Genomic DNA, 20,842 nt, shown 5'->3' with positions numbered 1-20,842 from the left:
GCGACCGTAGTGGTCGCGCAGTTCCAGACTGAAGGGCCTAAAACCGCTCGGCCACCACGGCCGTCAATGTAATGACATATATATTCTATTATGAACTTTTTCCATTCTCATGCTGTTAACCCTTGATTAACAAATCCTCGCAAAATTTACGACTGCAGTAGGCTATAAGACAAGATAGTCTGTACTTAATTTTGATATGTAACATCACTGGAGGCCTACATAATTAACTGCTGCATAACCTGTAAATTAAGACAGTTCAAATGGCTCTGAGCACTATGGGATTTAACATCTATGGTCATCAGTCCCCTAGAACTTAGAACTACTTAAACCTAACCAACCTAAGGACACCACACAACACGCAGTCATCACGAGGTAGAGAAAATCCCTCACCCCGCCGGGAATCGAACCCGGAAACCCGGGCGCGGGAAGCGAGAACGCTACCGCACGACCACGAGCTGCGGACAATTAAGACAGTCTTTGAATAAATTTGCAGTAGTACATTTTACAATTTTTTAGTAACAATTTAACATTCCCATCCCCCGCCCCCATTTAGAGTTTTAGGTTAATGGGTACTAGTATCGACAGTGGTATTGTCACCAGAACCCCTTACTTATCTCTGATTCTTTAGAACATTTCGGAGCAGAGCGCACCTTTTCTGTCACAGTCCCGTTCAACAATGCCCGAGCGCTACCGACCACGTGCCTAAACTGAGGCGAGGGCAATTATTGTCAGTATTTGCGCGGAACGGTCGTATGCCGTCTAGTTGCAACGACAATACGAGTAGGCGTTCCATATAGATTATCTTTTGCTCTCATTCGTGGTGCGACATTTGGCTTAGCACCACAGTTTGAAGCATGTTGTACTCTGGTCTAACCGTGAGCGGCAGCACAACCGCTAGAATTTTAATTCCTATACAGTTCGGCCCCATTTCCCGACTGCTGTGCTCAGTAAGCTGACAACATGAAGTCGATTGTGTAGGACGGCAGTGGACGACGAATCTGTGGAAGGAAGATGTAATTGCGGATATTCACAGCGGTTCGGTGGCAGTGCGTGGCCAACGTGCACCGTCACGAAAAGTGGCCTTTGCACACGACAGTACTCTTCCCCGTACTAGTCGGAAAACCACGGCTCATCGCTGAAATGGGATTGCAGGTACTGCCGCATCCACCGTGTTGTTCTGACAGCCTGTAAGTTCTGTAAGCGCTCCTCGAATAGCTGTTCTAGAGTGTCGTACCCACAGAAGAACAGCTGCTCGCTCTTCCTGGAAGTCTGGGAAATGATGTTCAAAGGCCCAAATACGTGGCATCAGACGAGGTGAGGTTAGGACAATGCGGTGGATGTAGCAGTCTCTGGAACCTCATATCAGCGATGACAGCTGCGGTTTTGCGTCTCGTATGGGGAGGAACGTTGCGTCGCAAGAATACTTTTCCAAACACTGCCATAAGTACAGTAACGTTACACATGTGTAGTGGAGCTATGTGGTCACCTAAAATTTTTATTAACTAAGGTGAATTTGTTTGTACGGTTGAATGCTAGTGCGCTCAGGGCTACGGACGCGTTGCCGTAGCGACCGCTCGCCTGAAGCTAGGCCAGATGCAAAGCCGTCAGCTTAGGGTCGGGTGTGCATAAACTCCGGTACGGGGAATTTTGACAGCGGTTGCGCCAGCAACGGTGGAATGCCTGACAGGCTGAAAGATGGATTCTTACAGAGCTTGTAAATTCGAAAATAAATAATATAGCATTTCTGAATATTTCTGGGATTTCAGAAAAAAGAGGCTCGACCTATTACAATATTTTATTACCTTTTAAACTGCAGAAGTTAATATTTTACTCAAATATTCTCAAAGTGAACATTTCAGTTAACTACTTTGAAATGCTTCATGCAATTTCAGCAAAAGATCTCAGAACACAGCATTGCGCTATGTCATAGCAAAACACTACATATAGTATCTGTTTTACTGACTGATTTACCTGTTTTCATTGCAGAAATGTGTGTCAGAACACTATTCTCAGCAACACATCAAATGAATCCAATACGAATACCTTATATAATGGCATTCTTTAGTAGTTATTTAAGGAATATTTATTTTTGCCAGATATTGACTATTGATTACAACTGCTAACACAAAATCATAATTTAAGAAGTGGTCAATCACTTGTTAGCTGACACCATTATTGCATAAAGTGCCAAAAGACGCTAATATCAAGGAGAATTGTTTAAATAATATTTAACGACAATTTATTATTTACCATATACGCATTAGCGTGAGAGTACTGGTTTATTTATTTACGAACAAACCTATATGTATTTATTGTAAATCATCTGACAAGGGGAGGCAACGACGTTGGGATCACAAATCTACTTCAGACTTTGTACATCTTTAGTAGGCCGTTAAAGCAACGTAATACACAAGTAGTAAGGCGCACTACTTTGTAAATTCCGAGAAAATCGCGAGGAGTATTACGCGTCTATTACGTCGCTTATGTATCTGTGCGTAGGTGCTGAACGTCAGAGTTCGTGGTATCTTATGTGGTGACGGTTTTACATTCCCTCGTACCCTGTTTTGCTGGCACAGAAGCTCATTAGCGTGTTGGGTCAGAGCTGGCTGCTCTTTGTAATAAAAAACTAAGTGAGGGGATCGACGATGAACTTCAGCGGGTGTCGTCAGCCACGACCAAATGTAACGAGCTCCGTTGAAAGTGCGTATGATGGGACGGCTTGACTCGCGCTGAAACAGTTTGTAACCTATATTCCTTTTCATCACTGGTAATATTTACCTTATACGGTATTTTAGAGGTTATATAATTAAAAACGTTTATTTGCATGAAGTTTTAGTGAATTTCATGTTATTTGACTACTCACTGTTTTAATTGAATTTAATTATTAGAACAAATATTTGTAACTACCGATAAGTCAACTAAGAAATGCATACAGTTTTCCTGAAAATGGATGCATGTCGTGACTTGCGAAAACCTTTATACATGTAATCTGCAAAGGTTCCCGGAACTACTTTTCATCTCGACGCTCCAAGCTGCAGACACATAGGCAGGCCCTATTTGGCAGTCAACCTGCGTAGCTAATTTAAGAACGAATGGGGTAGGTGCAAGTTTTTTTTATCATCACAGGATTACATATGTACTAAAAAATTAAGGTGAGTACCTGTTCTTTGAGTACCGCAGATTCGAACCGTCGTCTCTTCCACGACCACCTTGCAAAGCGCGAACTTGAGCGCACTTCTTACGACCGACACATACGCAGATACAGCACTTATATAATAGACCCGTAAAACTTCTCTTGCGATTTTCTCGGAATTGCCAGAGTAGTGCACCTTAATACTTTAATATGTCTTAATGGCCCACTGTCCGCCTGCTTAGTTCGGTAGTAACGTGCTCGCCTCCCATGCACTGCACCCAGGTTCTATTCCCGGCCGAGTCAGAGATTTTCCCGCTCGTGGACTGGGTGTGTGTTATTTCATCCTCAATCAGCCGCGAGTCGTTCAATGTGGCGCCGACTGAAATAAGACTTGCATTTGGCGGCCGAACCCGAATGGGACATCCCTGTCAACAATCGCATACGACAATTTCAATGGCCTTCTAAAGGTGGACAAAATCCATGATACCAATGTCGTGGCCTCCCCTTGTAAGAGTGACCGAATGTTTAAAATTCTTTTATTTAAATATTGCAGCAAGTTAGTTTCGTCCAGGTAGTGGTCAAGCTGAGTCGAATCAAGTCTATAGAACGTGAGAACGATGTATTTTGGTAGGGAGGGCCTTCAACCAAAGGAGACGCAGACAGTGGCGGAAAAATGCTCAGGTGGAGACCAACACTTCTGGGGTGGAGCGCTAAAGGATGCGTTTCAAGGCCCTTATGTTAGATTTCTCAGGAGGACACTGCCGAGTTCTTGAAGACGGCAGACCTGCCTATGATATAGCGTGGTATTTTGATCAAGTGGGTAGTATACTCTGGACAATCAACAGACGTTGTAAGGCTAACTTTTGGGAAATTTTGATGGTCATTTGGGAAGAAAGTATACCTACCAGAGGTGGCTAGTTATTCGATCGTGCATGTCATTGATTCTGGGTGGTCAACGGTTGCTACAATACTCTTTTCTGAGTGAACTACGAAACTGAGAATAAATGTGTTTGTACTAGTTATCTCGCGTTTGTCAATTTGTAAACCATCATGTGGAAATCTGAACTACATACATCAAAAGAAATTTTTTCATCACCCCAGTTTCTAGAACTCTGGAAGATAGGCGTTGACTGGATATTTTATTGTAGACAGTCCCTTTGATCACAGATGTCACTAAGCCCGCCCAAAGATGTAAAAAACTATACATCAGGAGCGCCTATTAGACGGAGGGGGTCCGGGATCCGACCAGTTCCAGTCACTCCACCAGAAAGGAGGTACACAGCTCGTGTTTGTAGTTCAACCATGCCTAGACGGTCAATACCGCGGTTCGATCGCGTCCCCATTGTTACTTTGTGCCAGGAAGGGCTCTCAAGTGAAGTGTCAAGGCGTCTGAATGAACCGAAGCGATGTTGTTCGAACATGGAGGAGGTACAGAGACAGGAAATATCGATGACACACCTCGCTCAGGCTGCCCGACGGCTACTACTGCATTGGATGACCGCTACCTACGGGTATGGCTCGGAGGAACCCTGACAGCAGCACCACCATGTTGAATAATTTTCGTGCAGCCACAGGACGTGTTACGAGTCAAACTGTGCGCAATAGGCTGCATGATGCGCAACTTCACTCCTGATATGGCGAGGTCCATCTGTGTAACCACGACACCAAGCTGCGCGGTACAGATGAGCCCAACAACATGCCAAATGCACCGCTCAGGATTGGCATCACGTTCTCTTCACTCATGAGTGTCGCTTCAACCAGACAGTCGTCGGAGACTTGTTTGGAGGCAATCCGGTCAGGCTGAACACCTTGGACACACTGTCCAGCGAGTGGAGCAAAGTGGAGGTTCCCTGCTGTTTTGGGGTGGCATTACGTGGGGCCAACGTACGCCGCTGGTGGTCATGGAAGGTGCCGTAACGGCTGTACGATACGTGAATGCCGTCCTCCGACCGACAGTGCAACCATATCGGCAGCATATTGGGGAGGCATTCGTCTTCGTGGACAATTCGCGCCCCCATCGTTCACATCTTGTGAATGACTTCTTTCAGGATCACGACATCGCTCGACTAGAGTGGTCAGCGTGTTCTCCATACATGAACCCTATCGCACATGCCTGGGATGGATTTGAAACTGCTGTTTATGGTCGTGGCCCACTAACAACTCAGCGATTTACGCCTAATCGTCATTGAGGAGTGGGACGATCTGGACCAACAGTGCCTTGATGAACTTGTGGATAGTATGCCACGACGAATACAGGCATGCATAATACAGGCATGCATCAATGCAAGGTGATGTACTACTGTGTATTAGAGGTAATGGTGCGTATAGCAATCTGGACCACCACCTGTCAAGGTCTCACTGTATGGTGGTACAATATGCAATGTGTTGTTTCCATGAGCAATAAAAAGGGCGGAAATGATATGATTATTCCAATTTTCTTTACAGGTTCCGGAACTCTCGGAACGGAGGTGATGCAAAACATTTTTACATTTGTGTTTTTAGATCTATTGATTATTCTCTGTATTGTGATCACGAAATGGTTTTAGTTTCCGCGTGTCTTTGGTGACTTTAGTTAGATTCTGCTACCATTCTTGCAATGCTCTCCACGCAACTGTACTCCATCTGGTAAGGTTATTTTTCTTGTATTTTAATTTGATATCTTAGGTCTACTTTCCATCTGTGATGTACTTTCTTGAATAAACATTCAGCATAATTCTCTATCTTCTACATCAATTACAGACGTTATAATAGAACCCTTTTACTAAGTAATACTTTTATCTTTTATTTTACATTTCTGTGTATATTAATTCACAGTTCTAGCCGTTACATCGAGTGCAGGATCAGAGCTAAGATTATTATTTACAGTGATTTAGCTTCTGGGCATGAAAGACATTCGCGGCTCGACCTATGACTGCGTCGAGCTATTCCTCTTAAAGAGCGGCGCATAGCCCAGTTACCGAACGTACGAGTAACCACAGGTAAAGTTGCAATTGGTTTGCTCTTATGATTGTTAGAGAGCAACTACGCAGCAGGAAACTGTTTGGTAACGACGTTATCGCCTGTGAATATCCGCAGTGTTTGCGCCCTCCTTCCACGGAAACCATGTCGCCCAGCGCTGTCCATTATGATTTCACTCCACGTTGTCCGCGTCACGTAATGACGGCAGTTGGGCAAAATGGGCTGAACTGTGCAGGGATTACACTTTTAGTAACAGTCCTGCCACCTAAGGTTAGACCGAAGTACATAAACTTCCAGTTCTAATGAGTCAAATGGCGCATCATGAATGATGGGGGAAGTAAATCAATATTTAATGCTACTCGTATGTAACAGTTTGCATGTGGTGATGAAGTGCGAGTTTAGGAGTTAACAGTCGAGTGGCGAGGAAACCGTGATTAATCTGTTTTCATATGGAGGGTGCGCATAATTACGAAGTCAGTGGACCCACGATTAACGTTATTCTTAGTCAGTAGCATCCATTGGTGAGCTACATTATTACGGCTACCGAGAACTGTTATAAAGTGACAGTTTAATTGGGAAAATTAACTCAGAAAACGGTAAATTTAATTGTAAAGTGGAATTAAATTACTGCTGATAGCAGCATGGTCGGTTTTAGCCACTGAAAGCTTTTTACGTCTGACCTCAAACTTAGTAACCTGCGCGAAATATCCTTTCAACACAAATTTACTAAAAATTTAAGACATTTAATATTCACGAAGAAAAGACGTTTTCGTTTTAGGTTACAGTTTTAACTCAGTTTTATGGATAGATTCCTTGAAGTTAGGTGGGAAGTGCACCGCACACGACATCTCTACCCACAAGAAATCAACAATGGCGGCTGGTTGAGTTCTATTCGCGCACCAACCTCACGCTAGCGCCCAGCCATCTGTTTCTGCCTATCTCCCGGATCGGCGAGGCTACCGTCTACAAACACTCACCTGTCTTACCTTAATCTAATAAGTTCTGACGTTGCGTTCCTGCCTGCGACACATGCGCGGTCTTCAGTGAATGAAAGTAGGTCTGCAAAGAGGTCGGTTGGCCAGATGAACGTGCCCTGCGTGCTGATAAAATTTAAGACCTGTGTCCAATAGAGTTTGTATACGTTAGTACCATATTCAAATCAAAGCTGCATATACATAACTATAATTCAAGACAGTGAGCATAGGTATCAGTAACGGTTAGAGACAAGGTGCAGTCGCACATTCTAAGTTGCTTATTTGATCAAACCATTTTCAAGTATTATTGCCGTGACAAATTCTGGGTGCTAATCAAAGTCGCTTCCCATGCGAATGTACATGGTTTTCTTTGCAACCTCCTACGCACTACTGTTTAGTGTACTGTTGACTGGACCACCTCCATTTACATTGTCTGCTCGCAGCACCTCCTAATCATGATCTGCCTCTAACCAAGGGACACTACCAGTACTTTTAACCTTTCCTCCCCTTTGTCGTCTGACACGTCTTCATAATATTCACAGTTAAACAACTTTTACTAACGCCAACTGGAGTTGCTAATTCTTGAAAGTGGAGATAGGTGTAATAGTGTAACAGAAGTAAAAAGGATAAACGCACAAGTAAGGGACTTAAAGTTTACTACTCATACAGAATAATTAATGGTAAATCTTATTGTATTATTACTCTCCTCTATAAAAAAATTAAATTGTAACAAATTACATTTCTGAAAATACAAAAAAGAAGCACCAGAACAGAGGTTCAACACTTGACGGATTACATTTACAGTGATTTAAAACTTTACCTTTTATTTATTGATGGCTTTGTAGTGTTTAGCAACGGATCGTGCCTCTTTCTGTGTCACTTTTTACAGAGAGTAATTTCTTACAAGTATATTCAAAACTTACACTAACCTGAAGTTCTGCTTTTATTAGCTCTATACTATTGTTTCATTGGTCACCATTTATTATTCATCAACGACAAAATTATCTCTGTACCTGGAACCGCATTGGATCCAGGCAATGCGTAACTACCTGTAGAACACGTCCTTTCCGACTGAGCGATAGTGAAAGAGGATTACCTCGCACACATCGAGATATATCGGGCCGACGCAACACCGAACGGAAGTCATATTGGCGTGCCTAAATTCATCGAAAGGAAGTGACAAACAGCATCAAAGCAATAATCATCTATTTTAAAAGAATGAATGGTGGGCATTCCGAAAATACAGGACCCAGGATTTCGTCCAGATTAAATGATAATACCAGATTTCCCGGGATATACGGAACAGTTGGCAGCCCTAGCGTCAACGGTAAAGCTCGTATACGCGCCTTCGCAGCCTCTCGTTCAATAATTTTAGGGCTGATGTGCCAAGTAAACCATATTTTAATGGACCGATTATTTCTTCTATACTGGAGAGGCAGACGAGTGTTCTAATGTAGGGTGTCCATTTCATTTTCATTGAAAAATGGGACATTCAAAATAAGAGAAAAACCTGGGACAATGAAGAAAAAAACGGGACATAAATATTGCATTGACTAAATTTAATACACATACAAGTTTACCTTTACAACGTGCACTAAGATGATCCCAAATCACCTTTTACAATTATTCTGCCACGCTATCACCATACTTTTCACTTTTATATACTTTATCAAGAAGCGCATTTTCGTCTGAAATTGTATCATAGAAGTCAGTACACGATACACCATTAAGGTGTGTTTTGACAATGAGCAAGGCCCTCACTGTTTCAACTTTCATTCTGTTTTTTTCATCTGACCACAAAGAGTTCACTAACGAAAACCACGTTCCACAGCAGTATTTGACCCAGGAATTGCCAGACAAAACTCCACCAAATTAATCATGTTTTTCATGTTAATGTTTTTACTTTTGAAATAAGCAAATATTTTACACCACATTGCACTAACACTTTGTCTCCTTCACTTTTTATGAAGTTCTGTGCACATGAAAATTCATCGAACAGCGTCTTCAACAGGAAAATTTGGTACAATACTTTCAAAAAAAAACTCAACAGTCCTGAATATCCTTCCACTGTAGCTGCTCCTTTTCAGTATTACCCCAGTCAAATGCTTTAAAACTTGTGAGAAATGGTAAACATTCTTTAATATACTCAATGCAAGAGTCATAGAAGATGACAGCATAAATATCAAATTGTTCTACAGTAATTTCACCCTCATCTTCCAGCTTTCTTAGAGTCTCATGTACAAAGGATGTGAGAAATCTTCCAGATTTTCTACATTGTAATTTGCCCAATAATTTGTTTACTTCTTGATAAACCTCCACTACTGTGATTTCTTGTTTCTCAATACATTTAATTGTTGTGGAGAAAGGTTTTAGCTGGCTAACAAGAAAATGTAGAAGAATAGACACAGGGTTATCAAAGAATTGTTTAAGGATAACAGGACACTTATCAAGGGAAATGAAATGATTTCAAAGCAGGAAATATCCCTACAATTCTTTCCAATGCTGGTAGCAGAGATAGCCACCTTGTCTCGCTGTGCCCAAGTACACTTTTGTGTTCAGTTTCAATAAACTTACAGAATGACTTCAGGGATTCAGCCCTTACTGTATATATGTGGACATGCTGGTAGATTTTGTTTACAATTAATCGGTAGTCGATGGGTAGGCAATCTGAGCCAGTTTGTAAGGAACTGCGCACCACCTGTGCTGGACAGCGAACACCTACAACATTATTCACTGTGTTCTGTTGCAGTTTATAGAACAACTTGTTTTTTCCTTTCCTCTGCTTGCCACCAAAATTGGTATTAGAGTTGTCTGCAGAAACTGCAATCATCTTTTCCTCAAGATCATATTTCTTTAAAACCTCCAGCACATAATTCTGAAGTTTCTCCAGCTAAATTAACCAATTCGAGCACTTTCACCGTGATGCCATTTTCAGGATGAAAATACCTGATAAGGAGAGGAACCAACTTCAAATCCAGATGATTCGATGTATCAATCATTACAGAAATGAATCTAGCACTTTTCAGTTCATTTAAAACCTGCTGAGCTGCATACGGTGCAATAACTTTTGAAATGATCGCATTACATTTTGTGTGTCCACATGTGAATTTAGGATTGAAAAGTATAACAACTGCTGTAGTACAGTCCATTGACTTAAAGCTATGGTTACGCATTGCATTATGGTATGCAAACGTAGCTTCTTGTGCTGCCAACTGCCTATCCATTTCTGTTACCGATTTTAAGTTTACATAGTAGTCACTCACGCTTTTATTTGCTCTTTTCGTTTGATCACTCATGCGATGTTTCTTCGTCTTAATGTGTTTCACAATGTCAGACCTTCCACCATGAGCAATAGAAAATTTTGATCTGCACAACGTACATTCTACAGTTTCTCCACTACCAGTGATAAGAATGTATAAAAACGCGCTTTTTATATTGCTGCTAAAGTTACACTTTCGTTTTGGCATAATGAAACAGTGATTGCACAGTGCAAAACATTAGCAGTGTGGTGACGAAAGCCAGAGAACAAGTATCTGTGGTGTAGAGTATCTCTGGACCGAAAGGACGGATTCAGTAGATCGATTTAGATGAGAAGAATTTTCGTTATTCGTAACCTATAGTGCGTTTAAGATTAATTGCGATTTTTGATAATTCGGTACGTGTTTGGGGTACGCTGAAAGTCATCACATGCTTCCTAGCGTAAATAATTGCGCAGTTAATAGCAAGTCAAACAACCAGTAGCGTAAAATACTCTAGCAAGGCGGAATTATAAAAAACGGGGCATTTGAGAGTCCCCAAAAAAACTTTCGGGACAGCGGGACATTTTGATAAAAACGGGACGAATGGACACCCTATTCTAATGTCTCTTCAAACTGTCTTTTCAATTTACATTGAAGTACCACCACGCTAAACTTTTAGAACATTCGAGGCGCCTCCCATTTTGCCCCTCTCCGAGACAGTGTCCTCCCACGTTAACGGCCTCGCGTGTCCCACGGCCGTTCCACGTGAGCTTCAGTACAAACATGGCGGCCGCCCATCTCAATTCCGTTACTCTGCGATGAAAAATTATATAAACATGCATATCAAAAGTTGGATTTTGATGCACGTGGCATCAAATAGCAAAATTGCATTCGCATATCTTACCATCTACTCTACAGTAAGATATGCTTTTCCTCAAATGATTAAGAAAGATTGTTTTCGGGAATGAGCGTGGACAGGGAAATCAAATGTCACTGTGGCACGGTCTGTTATCGTACAAAGTATGTTCTGTTAAGCAATCATTTCCCGTGTCCGAGCGCCACAAAGGAAACTATTAAGAAACAGCAAAATACTATAGTGCAAGGGACGTTGCTTGCTTTTGACGGATTACTCTGCTTACTGACTAAACCGTAAGCATCTGGCGTCCAAACGATACCTTTTCATTGCTCCCTGTAACCTCAGATTAGGTAATACACAATGCATACTACATGTCTTATTTCACCATTTTCTCACAAGGGATCATTCCAAATGCTAAGCTTGGGTGTGTAGAGGGGGCAAAATAATGCAATATGTATTTTTGTTTGTGCCCAGTTTCACTTTTAAGGAGTCAAACATGCTGAAAGATAAGTTGGAATATTAGGTTTGGAGGGTATATTTTAAGAATGTATAAAAACGTTTCTCATAAAAATTTGTATGTAATATACGTTCTTGAAAACTATATAGTCGAATTTTGTAACCGTTTGAATTTTTGCGCGACACCACACCATTAATTTAAAAAATGAAAACCTGTTACATAAAAAAGCTTTAAAGTTACGTACATCCATGTATAATAAAAGTGTTTACTGAAATACCATTTTCTGAAAAAAATGGTGTACACATACCTGATTAAAGTATCTGAAAATTCATTATTGGTCTATTCTTACTTGTTTTTGTTTTGTGTTTAAAAATAGCTGTTTTACATTTTTTTTAGTTAACTGTTTCTCTTATGTGTATTTTGTTAATTGAAAATAAGTAACTCGTTATGACAAAATCACTACGATACTGATTTGTTTCCTTTATTATCCGTCTATGGTCGCAGCTTGTGAACGTGATTTGTATCGGGAGTATTTCAGTATATTGGGAAGCCTCAGCGACGATTATGTAGTGACTGCAGTTTGATTATATTGTTTCTCAAGTGGAGACTGGCAATAATTCAACAGAAATAGACCTGAAAAACCACAAGAAGTTCTTCCAGCAACGAAAGCTGTTTACATCTCACGACAGTACCCGTGGCGCCGAGCCCTCTGGAGTCACCCTTTGGGGTCACCTGATGAACAAGTTCCTTGTTCCCGAGTATGACTGTTTATTCTCACTGCGACCAGTCATTTTGTAGTCTGAAATTGAGTTCGGACCAAGAGATCGAGAAAATCTTTTTGAAGCCTCAAATGTCCTTTTGACAGCATCTAAACCTGGTAAACAAACGTCAGACCAAGCCAAAATATATCTGAAAGATGCTTTCTTTCCCAGTGATTGAGAAGAATCTATTCTTAAGTTCTTTTGACTGTCAATGTGAAAGTGTTTCTACGCCGTTCCCATTTCACAACACTTTTTGAATGTGTCTGCACCTGCGGCGAAATCTCAATGGCATTAAGGGTGTTGGATTATCGTCAGTTTAACACAGATTTTAAACTTACAAGGTATGATAAATGAATAGGTTAGCTTTTGTTTTGTACAAAATTCATCAAAGCTGGATGTGTAGGCGCATCGTCATCGTGAAGGAACAATGAACGGACGAGATCTTTCTGCGAATTTTCCAGGGCAACTTTTTCGTAAACATTTGCGTGATTGTGACAACTGAGGTTTGATCCAGGGGAAAAAATTCTAAGTTCTCAGTTCTATTGACATCGAAAATAATGGAGCACCGACACCTGATTGCGGTGGGAAAATTTTAGCAGCTCATTGTTATGACTGCATTCTTGTCTCAATACCGTAGCCCATTAAACAGACGTTTCCTGTTATGAACATGTCTGACCATAGGTCCTTTGCTACTTTCGTATGTTACTTCTTTCTTGATTCACGAAACAAGAAAAGATCGCTGTAACTTTATTCATATTCATATTTTAAATTAAAGCCCGACGACACGAACCAATGGACATGCCAATCTCTTCTAGACGTTCTGACAGTTGTCACGGATCAGTTTTCTTTTTGAGTGACGAGTTGTGGTGAAAGGCGTATGACAGAGCGTCATCCAAACGAATTTGCAACTATTTTAGAATTTGGGGAAGTCATATCGCTTTTGACTAAGTATCGGCTCAATGCTTTCTTCGTAAGTTTAATTTTAGTTTTGAGAATTAAAACATGTGCAGCATGTAAATTTCTTCTATTTACGAATGACTGATACTGTCATGGTGATTAATAGTACTATGTGTAATTCCAATAGCCTTGTGTATCTCTTATGCCTAATAAATAAATTAAGGAGAAAGCGAAACTAATAAGCCTCGTAAGAGATTAAGCATTAAATTGATTGGATTATTTTATCTTAAGAAATCGACATACCACGTTCCTTCAAAAGTTTTAAAACTTCCTAGGAAGTTATTGTTGGACCTAACACTTTAGAAATTGGAAATAGAATGAGCTGGGGGTTTAGACAACTGACGAGACAGTCTATAGCGTTATTAAACGGATATTAACATCTCCGAAGGGCTGAAGGGTGGACACTGCTGGTGTGTCGTTTATGACTTACGGAGTACATGGTAGGTTCCTGTCGAAATTTTTATTTTAATGCTGAGGTCTTGTGCAGTATTTGGTTGCATAGCAAAACGTACGGATGGGAGTATAAAGTATTTGTGTATGAATGTTACAAATTTATCAATCAAGGTCATCATATTAGTCTCAAAAGTACGCACGAACGTTTATGCTACACTAATTACATTGATTCTTGCGTGTCATACGAACTTCGTAGCATCCTTTGATTTCAAAGCTGCCAACAATTTTCTCAGTGATAATACAAAATTTCCATGCATTACAGGAAGTGAAACATGATTTATATTCTATATCATACCAATAATCTGATACATGTCTAAGATTTTGAGGCGAAAAAATACCTATCTAACGGACTAGAACAGTTTTCTTAAAAGAATCAACGTCTTCGAATGTGTTGTTCTCGTCTTGATATCTTCTCACTATCTGTATAGGATTTATTAACTAGAAGAACTAAAGGCCTGTTGTGTAAAAACGGGGCTTTGTGTACAAGGTGCGGTATCATTTCTGAAAGCATAAAACTCATGTAACATGTATTTTTGAGTAATGATTTGAGAATAAATTGTTTTACTACAGTGATACGTTACCTGGCAGTCCTAAATGTGAAGTATAAACGAGATGATACAAACTGTTAGAAAACGGGCATTCGCTGTAGAAAATCTACTTATTGGTGCTTGTAAAAAGTGTATACAGAAAGAACTGAACAGTTTCAAACTGTTCGTTACACTTTTACCTGGCCAAATGTTAAAATTTAACTGTTGTATCAATTAGGCTAATTTTAACGATACGTGTGTAATTAATAAATCGCTCAACTAATAAAATCAGTTGAGTTCAGGCACAAGGGGGGAAACTGTCAGCACACTTCGCATAGTGTATGACGACATGGTCTATGCCTTTAGCAGGAACATGACTTTGGGGTCTACGTCATTTAAGCACCTTTTCTCTGCGGCTAGGAATTCGTACTGCGTTTAGTACCAAGACTGGTTTTTACTCGTTCAATCCCGTAAACGGAATATGTCCTATTACGTAAAAGTGTCCACTGATGATTCGTGTCATGACATTTTGGGCTTTCGTTTGAGATTACAAGCTGAATGATAATCAGTGTTACTATAGTCCTAAACATCTTAGTAATTTAAGCGCCAAGTATGTAGCCCATCTCCTTGACAGGTTGGTCAGAAGAGCCAGCTTCAAACAATCCGAAGTCTTATCACTTGACATTTTAACCATAAATCACTGCTGAAGTAGCTTGAGCAAATCATGTACATGATCATGTAGCCACATTTTTCACTGAATTCTTTCCTGATTCATGTGAGTAATCGCGTTTAATGAAATTTTGTACGGCACCTCTTCAACAGTTAACATTTACAAAATAAGCACATCACGCTAAAACGACGCCGTTCTTAGCCTTCCATTCATTCTTCCGGATCTTGTATTAGTGACAATGTTACGGTCCAGAAGGTATATTTTACATTCGTTGGCCGGCAAACTGGGCCATAGCACACACAATAACTACAAATACAATTTTTTCCTTTGTTGTTGTGGTCTTCAGTCCTGAGACTGGTTTGATGCAGCTCTCCATGCTACTCTATCCTGTGCAAGCTTCTTCATCTCCCAGTACCTACTGCAACCTACATCCTTCTGAATCTGCTTAGTGTATTCATCTCTTGGTCTCCCCCTATGATTTTTACCCTCCACGCTGCCCTCAAATACTAAATTGGTGATCCCTTGATCCCTCAGAACATGTCCTACCAACCGATCCCTTCTTCTGGCCAAGTTGTGCCACAAACTTCTCTTCTCCCCAATCCTATTGAATACTTCCTCATTAGTTATGTATTCCGTTGAACTGCTCTTCCATGTCCTTTGCTGTCTGACAGAATTACAATGTCATCAGCGAACCTCAAAGTTTTTATTTCTTCTCCATGGATTTTAATACCTACTCCAAATTTTTCTTTTGTTTCCTTTACTGCTTGCTCAATATAGAGATTGAATAACATCGGGGAGAGGCTACAACCCTGTCTTACTCCCTTCCCAACCACTGCTTTTTTCCTTTAACAGTGTTAAAAGACCTGTCTAGTTTTCTCCTAACAAGGAAAAATGTTGTCAAATGCATCGTGTGAGTGCCTGAGTAGAAATTCAGGCTGATCCTCACAAAAAGTGAAACAGCAACCAGCTACTTAATGCTACGTATTTAGCTGTTGAAGCTCTGTTACTGCTATGTGAAATATGGGGTTTCCTCAAAAGTATGCAATAAAACAAATCATTTCGGTTTAAGTAAGTTATCTTAGAAAGTTGCTTACATCATAGTCTATTGTTATACCCAGTTACAGGGAAGATGATACACCTTGCATCCTTTTTGCTGTAGGGCTCCCCCTCCCCAAAGAACTTTCGCTACAGCATAAACCAGACATCACGTGTACAGCCTAAGGTATATGTAATAACAGCCTGAGGATGAACCTGTTTGCTAGAAATTTGTAGTGCCTTTACTGGTTTTAATAAATAGCGTTATTAGCAGTGTCTGGTTGCTTTTTATTTTTTTAAGAAGGAAAAATAGTGCCGAGCACCTATGGTAGGTGTTACGTACACAATCATTTAGCGTATAACGTCATGTGACGAAAGCCCAGATTATGAATCAGTGCTTACTACGCGCTGGCACCACACTGTCTAAAAAAAATCACACACACACTATTCTGGTAGAAATACATTGGTACAAACTGCCGAACCACGGGCATACTGTAGCCATGACTCGCTGCCTACTTCGCCGGTGAAATGTCTAAAAGTTAACAGAATACTACATTTTTCACGCTTGTGCTTTCGTTACCACGGATCTCTAACTTTTACGATTGATATTTGGCATCGTAGGCTACAAAACAAAACATCACGAAATGCGTTTAAGCATCATAGGCTCGACCATGTTAACTCACTACTACAAAAAACTTGTTATGGATATGCTGGCACTGTACAACGTGTTGCTCCTGTCACGAAACATTTCAAAGCAACCAATAGAAAAATTCTGTGAACTAATACCAAAAACCAAAATTCCCAAAGAAAATGATGGTACGCGAAATTTGCTGTAAATCTTAAGAGCTTTTAACTTTTTTCTTGTGACGTGGCATAACCCCAGTTCTCACTGACAATGAGACATCCGTAAGAGACTAGAGAAACTACTTCGCCATTGGTGGGCGTGGCTTTCATCGTGACACGCTGCCCATGACATCAAGACTGCCAGACTTTAACGCTTCAAATGAGCGGAAACCATCACATTTAATTATTCGAACATGTCAGAATTTCCAAAATTAACTGCAGAAAATTCCTTTTCTAACCATGCCTACAGGAACGTAGACCTTTAGCAAAAAAATTTGCGCCTTCGTCTGAAGATGCACCCTTCAGTGATATACATTATGAAGACCACGTTTTAATTTAATGGACTAGACTGTGATATTGGACCCTGCCTGAAATTTTGGTTGTGGCAACAAGCTGATCTGTAGCGTTTGCCCGAGGCCTTGGTCAAACTGGAAGATAATTATGTTTTTGGATTAAATTCCAGATAAAGTTTGTGGTAAAAGACTTAAGTTTAGAATAACCTAATGTTTACGTTCGCGTCATATAATCTTAGTCTACCACACCCTCAAACTTACGACTGCAGTAGGGTATGAAACTGAACATTCTGTAAATGTGTTATGTAATATACCACTGGATACCTGCGTAATTAACTCATGCATCACTTATAAATTACGACTTCCCTTGAATAAGAAGTGTGATAGTAAACTTTAAGATGGTTTAGTACCAATGTAATATTCCTCTCTCCCATCCCCCGTTAGTGTAATAGGGCTAACGCACCTTTCGTCGTAGAAAAACTGCAGCAAATTCTGAAAACCTACATTAGGTAATGGACAAGTCTTCGGCAAGTATTTTGATGCTTATACCATACGTACATTTTAAAAGCGCAAGGGGAATACGCTATGCAACTTTTACGATGTAACAAGTCACGTGAACCAGTCTTTCTTTCAGACTTTACGCTTTCCAATTTTCCGGCACCAAAAGTATCATCTGACGTTTTCGATCTCTACACTATTTAATTGCCATAGAAAGTATGTTTTCGATGCACAAATTCCTATATCAATTTAGAACTTCTGCGAGAAAAATTAGGTAATCTGCTGTCAGTACACTGAAGAAAATGCTTACGCTTGAATTATGTTCCATTATATTGAGGCTATGTTTCTCAAACACTGCATTCAGTACGGCAACGTGTGATCGCTAATATGCAAAATTGCGTAGCATAAAAAAAAAAATTAATGCGCTGGTGTACTGCACGTGAACAAGACAAGAAAGAATTCGAAGTCCACAGCTATCCACCAAATGTAGCGGCAACAGATGTTGGAAGAATAGAGACTTTCTCCAGCTATCCGCCAGGTCTTTAAATACCATCGGCACACTGTGAAACTGGCGGGGAGCATGCATCCAGCCCCACCACTAAACACTTTTGTTTAGATCGGTCGCCCCCTCCACCTGTGACAGCGGTCAACATAAAAAGTCACGTACCTCGCGTGCGAACTCCGGTGAGAAACGGCGTTGGAAGCTACACGCCCTACCCGCTATGACTACTACTCTGTGATCACTCTCTCTTCTCGCCGCAGACGTCGTGACGTCACGGATGTGCCGGACACGCCGTCTGGTGGGGCAAACAGGAGGAGGGATGGGTGCTGCCGCCAAGCGGGAAGCGCGAGCTCTTGCCCACCAGGGCGGCGCCACCGATCAATGGTTACCTTACGCGCGCCCTAGATGACTCTCGCTGCTGATTGCACAACAATAAATTTTGTTTGGATTGGTTCTCAGTTGTTCCATTTCTGGAGAGGTTGTCTAGCGATGCGAATGTGAGTTTGAAGTTAACCACGTTACCTGTAAATATATAAATCATTCTGAGTTCATTAACTGTTTTGCCTTGTTGATACTGACGCGTCTGGAGATGAGTTTCAGTTTTCTTATGCCAGTCATATAAATTCACTTTTCCGAGTTTGTGGCGCTTTCCCAGTCCACTTACCTCCTGCAATTTGCTGACGACCTCGCCCACCTAGCTATGCACCGCACCATCCAACTCTCACACGCCTCCTTCCAACGTCACTTGATTCCCCTGGTCGAGTGGTGTAATAGTAGGCTTATCATACTTTATCGGGTCCAACCCAGGAGATACGAGCATATTTCTTGTGTCCAACACAGGACATATTTTTAAAATTACTTAAGAAGTCTTAACAGCGCACTGAAACATTAAACTTTATTTTTTTCAGTTGCATTTTTCACTAGATATGACTTCTTTCAGAATTGGTGTGTTTGTTTTAATTACAAATTATAATTCATGACAAGAAAATTATGAATTATTTTGAACATTTAGCAGATGTTAAACAGTACATACTAAAAGTGCTGTTTTCTGAATACCAGATACTCCAGGTAATCGAAAAAAAACTCTTAACTAGAGTAGATGTCCCAGGCAAAGACATCGCAAAGTCAACCATTTCAGAAACATTGCAGTATGATGTATGATTCTTTTGCCACCTTCCTCCGTCTTTAGCAGCACACTCCAGATCACTTCTATTTCCATCTATGGATTTAAAAAAGTCTCTTATATTAGGTGAAGTCATAGTATTAATAACACTCCTATGCTTAACTGTTTTCACATGGTCTTTAACACTGTCTTTTCCTGCATGTACAACAGAAAATTCTCCAGTACGCAATGTGCAATAAAAATCTTGATTATTACTGTCATTACACAATTTCAAAAATTTGTATTCCTGTTGCAGGTTGACATTAAAGACACACTTTCTTTTGCCCGTTGCTTAAAAAATACCAAGCGAGGTGGCGCAGTGGCTAGCACACTGGACTCGCATTCTGGAGGACGACGGTTCAAACCCGTCTCCGGCCATTCTGATTTAGGTCTTCCGTGATTTCCCTAAATCGTTTCAGGCAATTGCCGGGATGGTTCCTTTGAAAGGGCGTGGCCGATTCCCTTCCCTAATCCGAGCTTGTGCTCCGTCTCTAATGACCTCGTTGTCGACGGGACGTTAAACACTGATCTCCTCCTCCAAAAAAGGAAGAGAGATAAAATGATGAAGAACATGTAGATGAGTTGCTTCACTCATGAAAGCAACACAAACATGCCCCTGTTATGTTGCCCAATGACTAAGTGAAAAATTGTGCCGGAAACGGTAGCCACTCGTACCCATCGGCTGAGAAAGAAACGACCACAAGAAAATGTTTAAAATCACGATGTCGAATATGTGGGTCTAAAATTATAAAGAAATTCGTCACCAGTGTAAAACTCCCAAACCCCAGACATTTTTGCAATCCCGGAACATTACCCAGACTGCACTAAAAACCAAGACTGACCAGGCTAATAACGAACGTCACTACGCCTATGTAATAGGTGGAAACTTCAAGTGGTGAATCCACGTAAAAGCTGAGCCACCATCTTTGGTTGCACCAAACGGCGTTTTCGTCATCCATATTTCCATTTTTCCAAATCCATCTTTTGCAGTTGCAGCTTTTGTATTTTTTCCGTGTTCGCAGTTTATGCAAAACACTGTCTTTTCTTGTTACCCGAACATGTTTCGACACCTCTGTGCTATCATCATTGGGTGTTGTTTATTTAACTGTAAAAAGTGAGCATATTTTAGGCTGTAACTGAACTAACAAAACGAGATCCAAAGACAGTCTTTGTTCTTACCTAGATTTTACGTTATACGGTTTTGTAGGACCATGTTTATTGTGTCCTGTATTGATAGCTTGTTATTGGACCCATGTGGCAGAGAAATTACACCAACAAATTTGTAAATAAGGAACGAACACACCACACACAAAACCTTACACAACACAACACACAAACTATGACCACATGCAGGACACAACAGTGGAACAACACACACACAAAACAAAATGGTACATACTCACCTACAATAACGAAACTGTCCACAGAATAGGCAACATACTGAAGAAACAGGGACTTCAGGCAGGATACAGGACAGACAACACGACACAAAAAATACTCAGAACACAGGAAACACCCACAGTT

The 20,842-nt window shown here is 40.7% G+C and overlaps 1 protein-coding gene across 3 annotated transcripts in view; it reads right to left on the bottom strand.

Annotated features, from left to right (window-relative positions):
- LOC124618611 (annexin B10) overlaps positions 1-18,451 on the bottom strand; it is a 111,529-nt gene extending 93,078 nt beyond the window's left edge. For all 3 annotated transcript variants that reach the window (XM_047145363.1, XM_047145366.1, XM_047145365.1), the window contains exon 1: positions 18,322-18,451. The gene's annotated coding sequence lies outside the window, so the exon portion shown is untranslated. The remainder of the gene's footprint in view (positions 1-18,321) is intronic.
- Positions 18,452-20,842: the final 2,391 nt, after the last annotated feature.

The sequence above is a fragment of the Schistocerca americana genome, chromosome 1 (genome assembly GCF_021461395.2).
Source record: "Schistocerca americana isolate TAMUIC-IGC-003095 chromosome 1, iqSchAmer2.1, whole genome shotgun sequence".
Taxonomy (NCBI): Eukaryota; Metazoa; Arthropoda; class Insecta; order Orthoptera; family Acrididae; genus Schistocerca; species Schistocerca americana.
The sequence above is the reverse complement of the archived record's forward strand: the minus strand, read 5'-3'. Positions and strand labels throughout refer to the sequence as shown.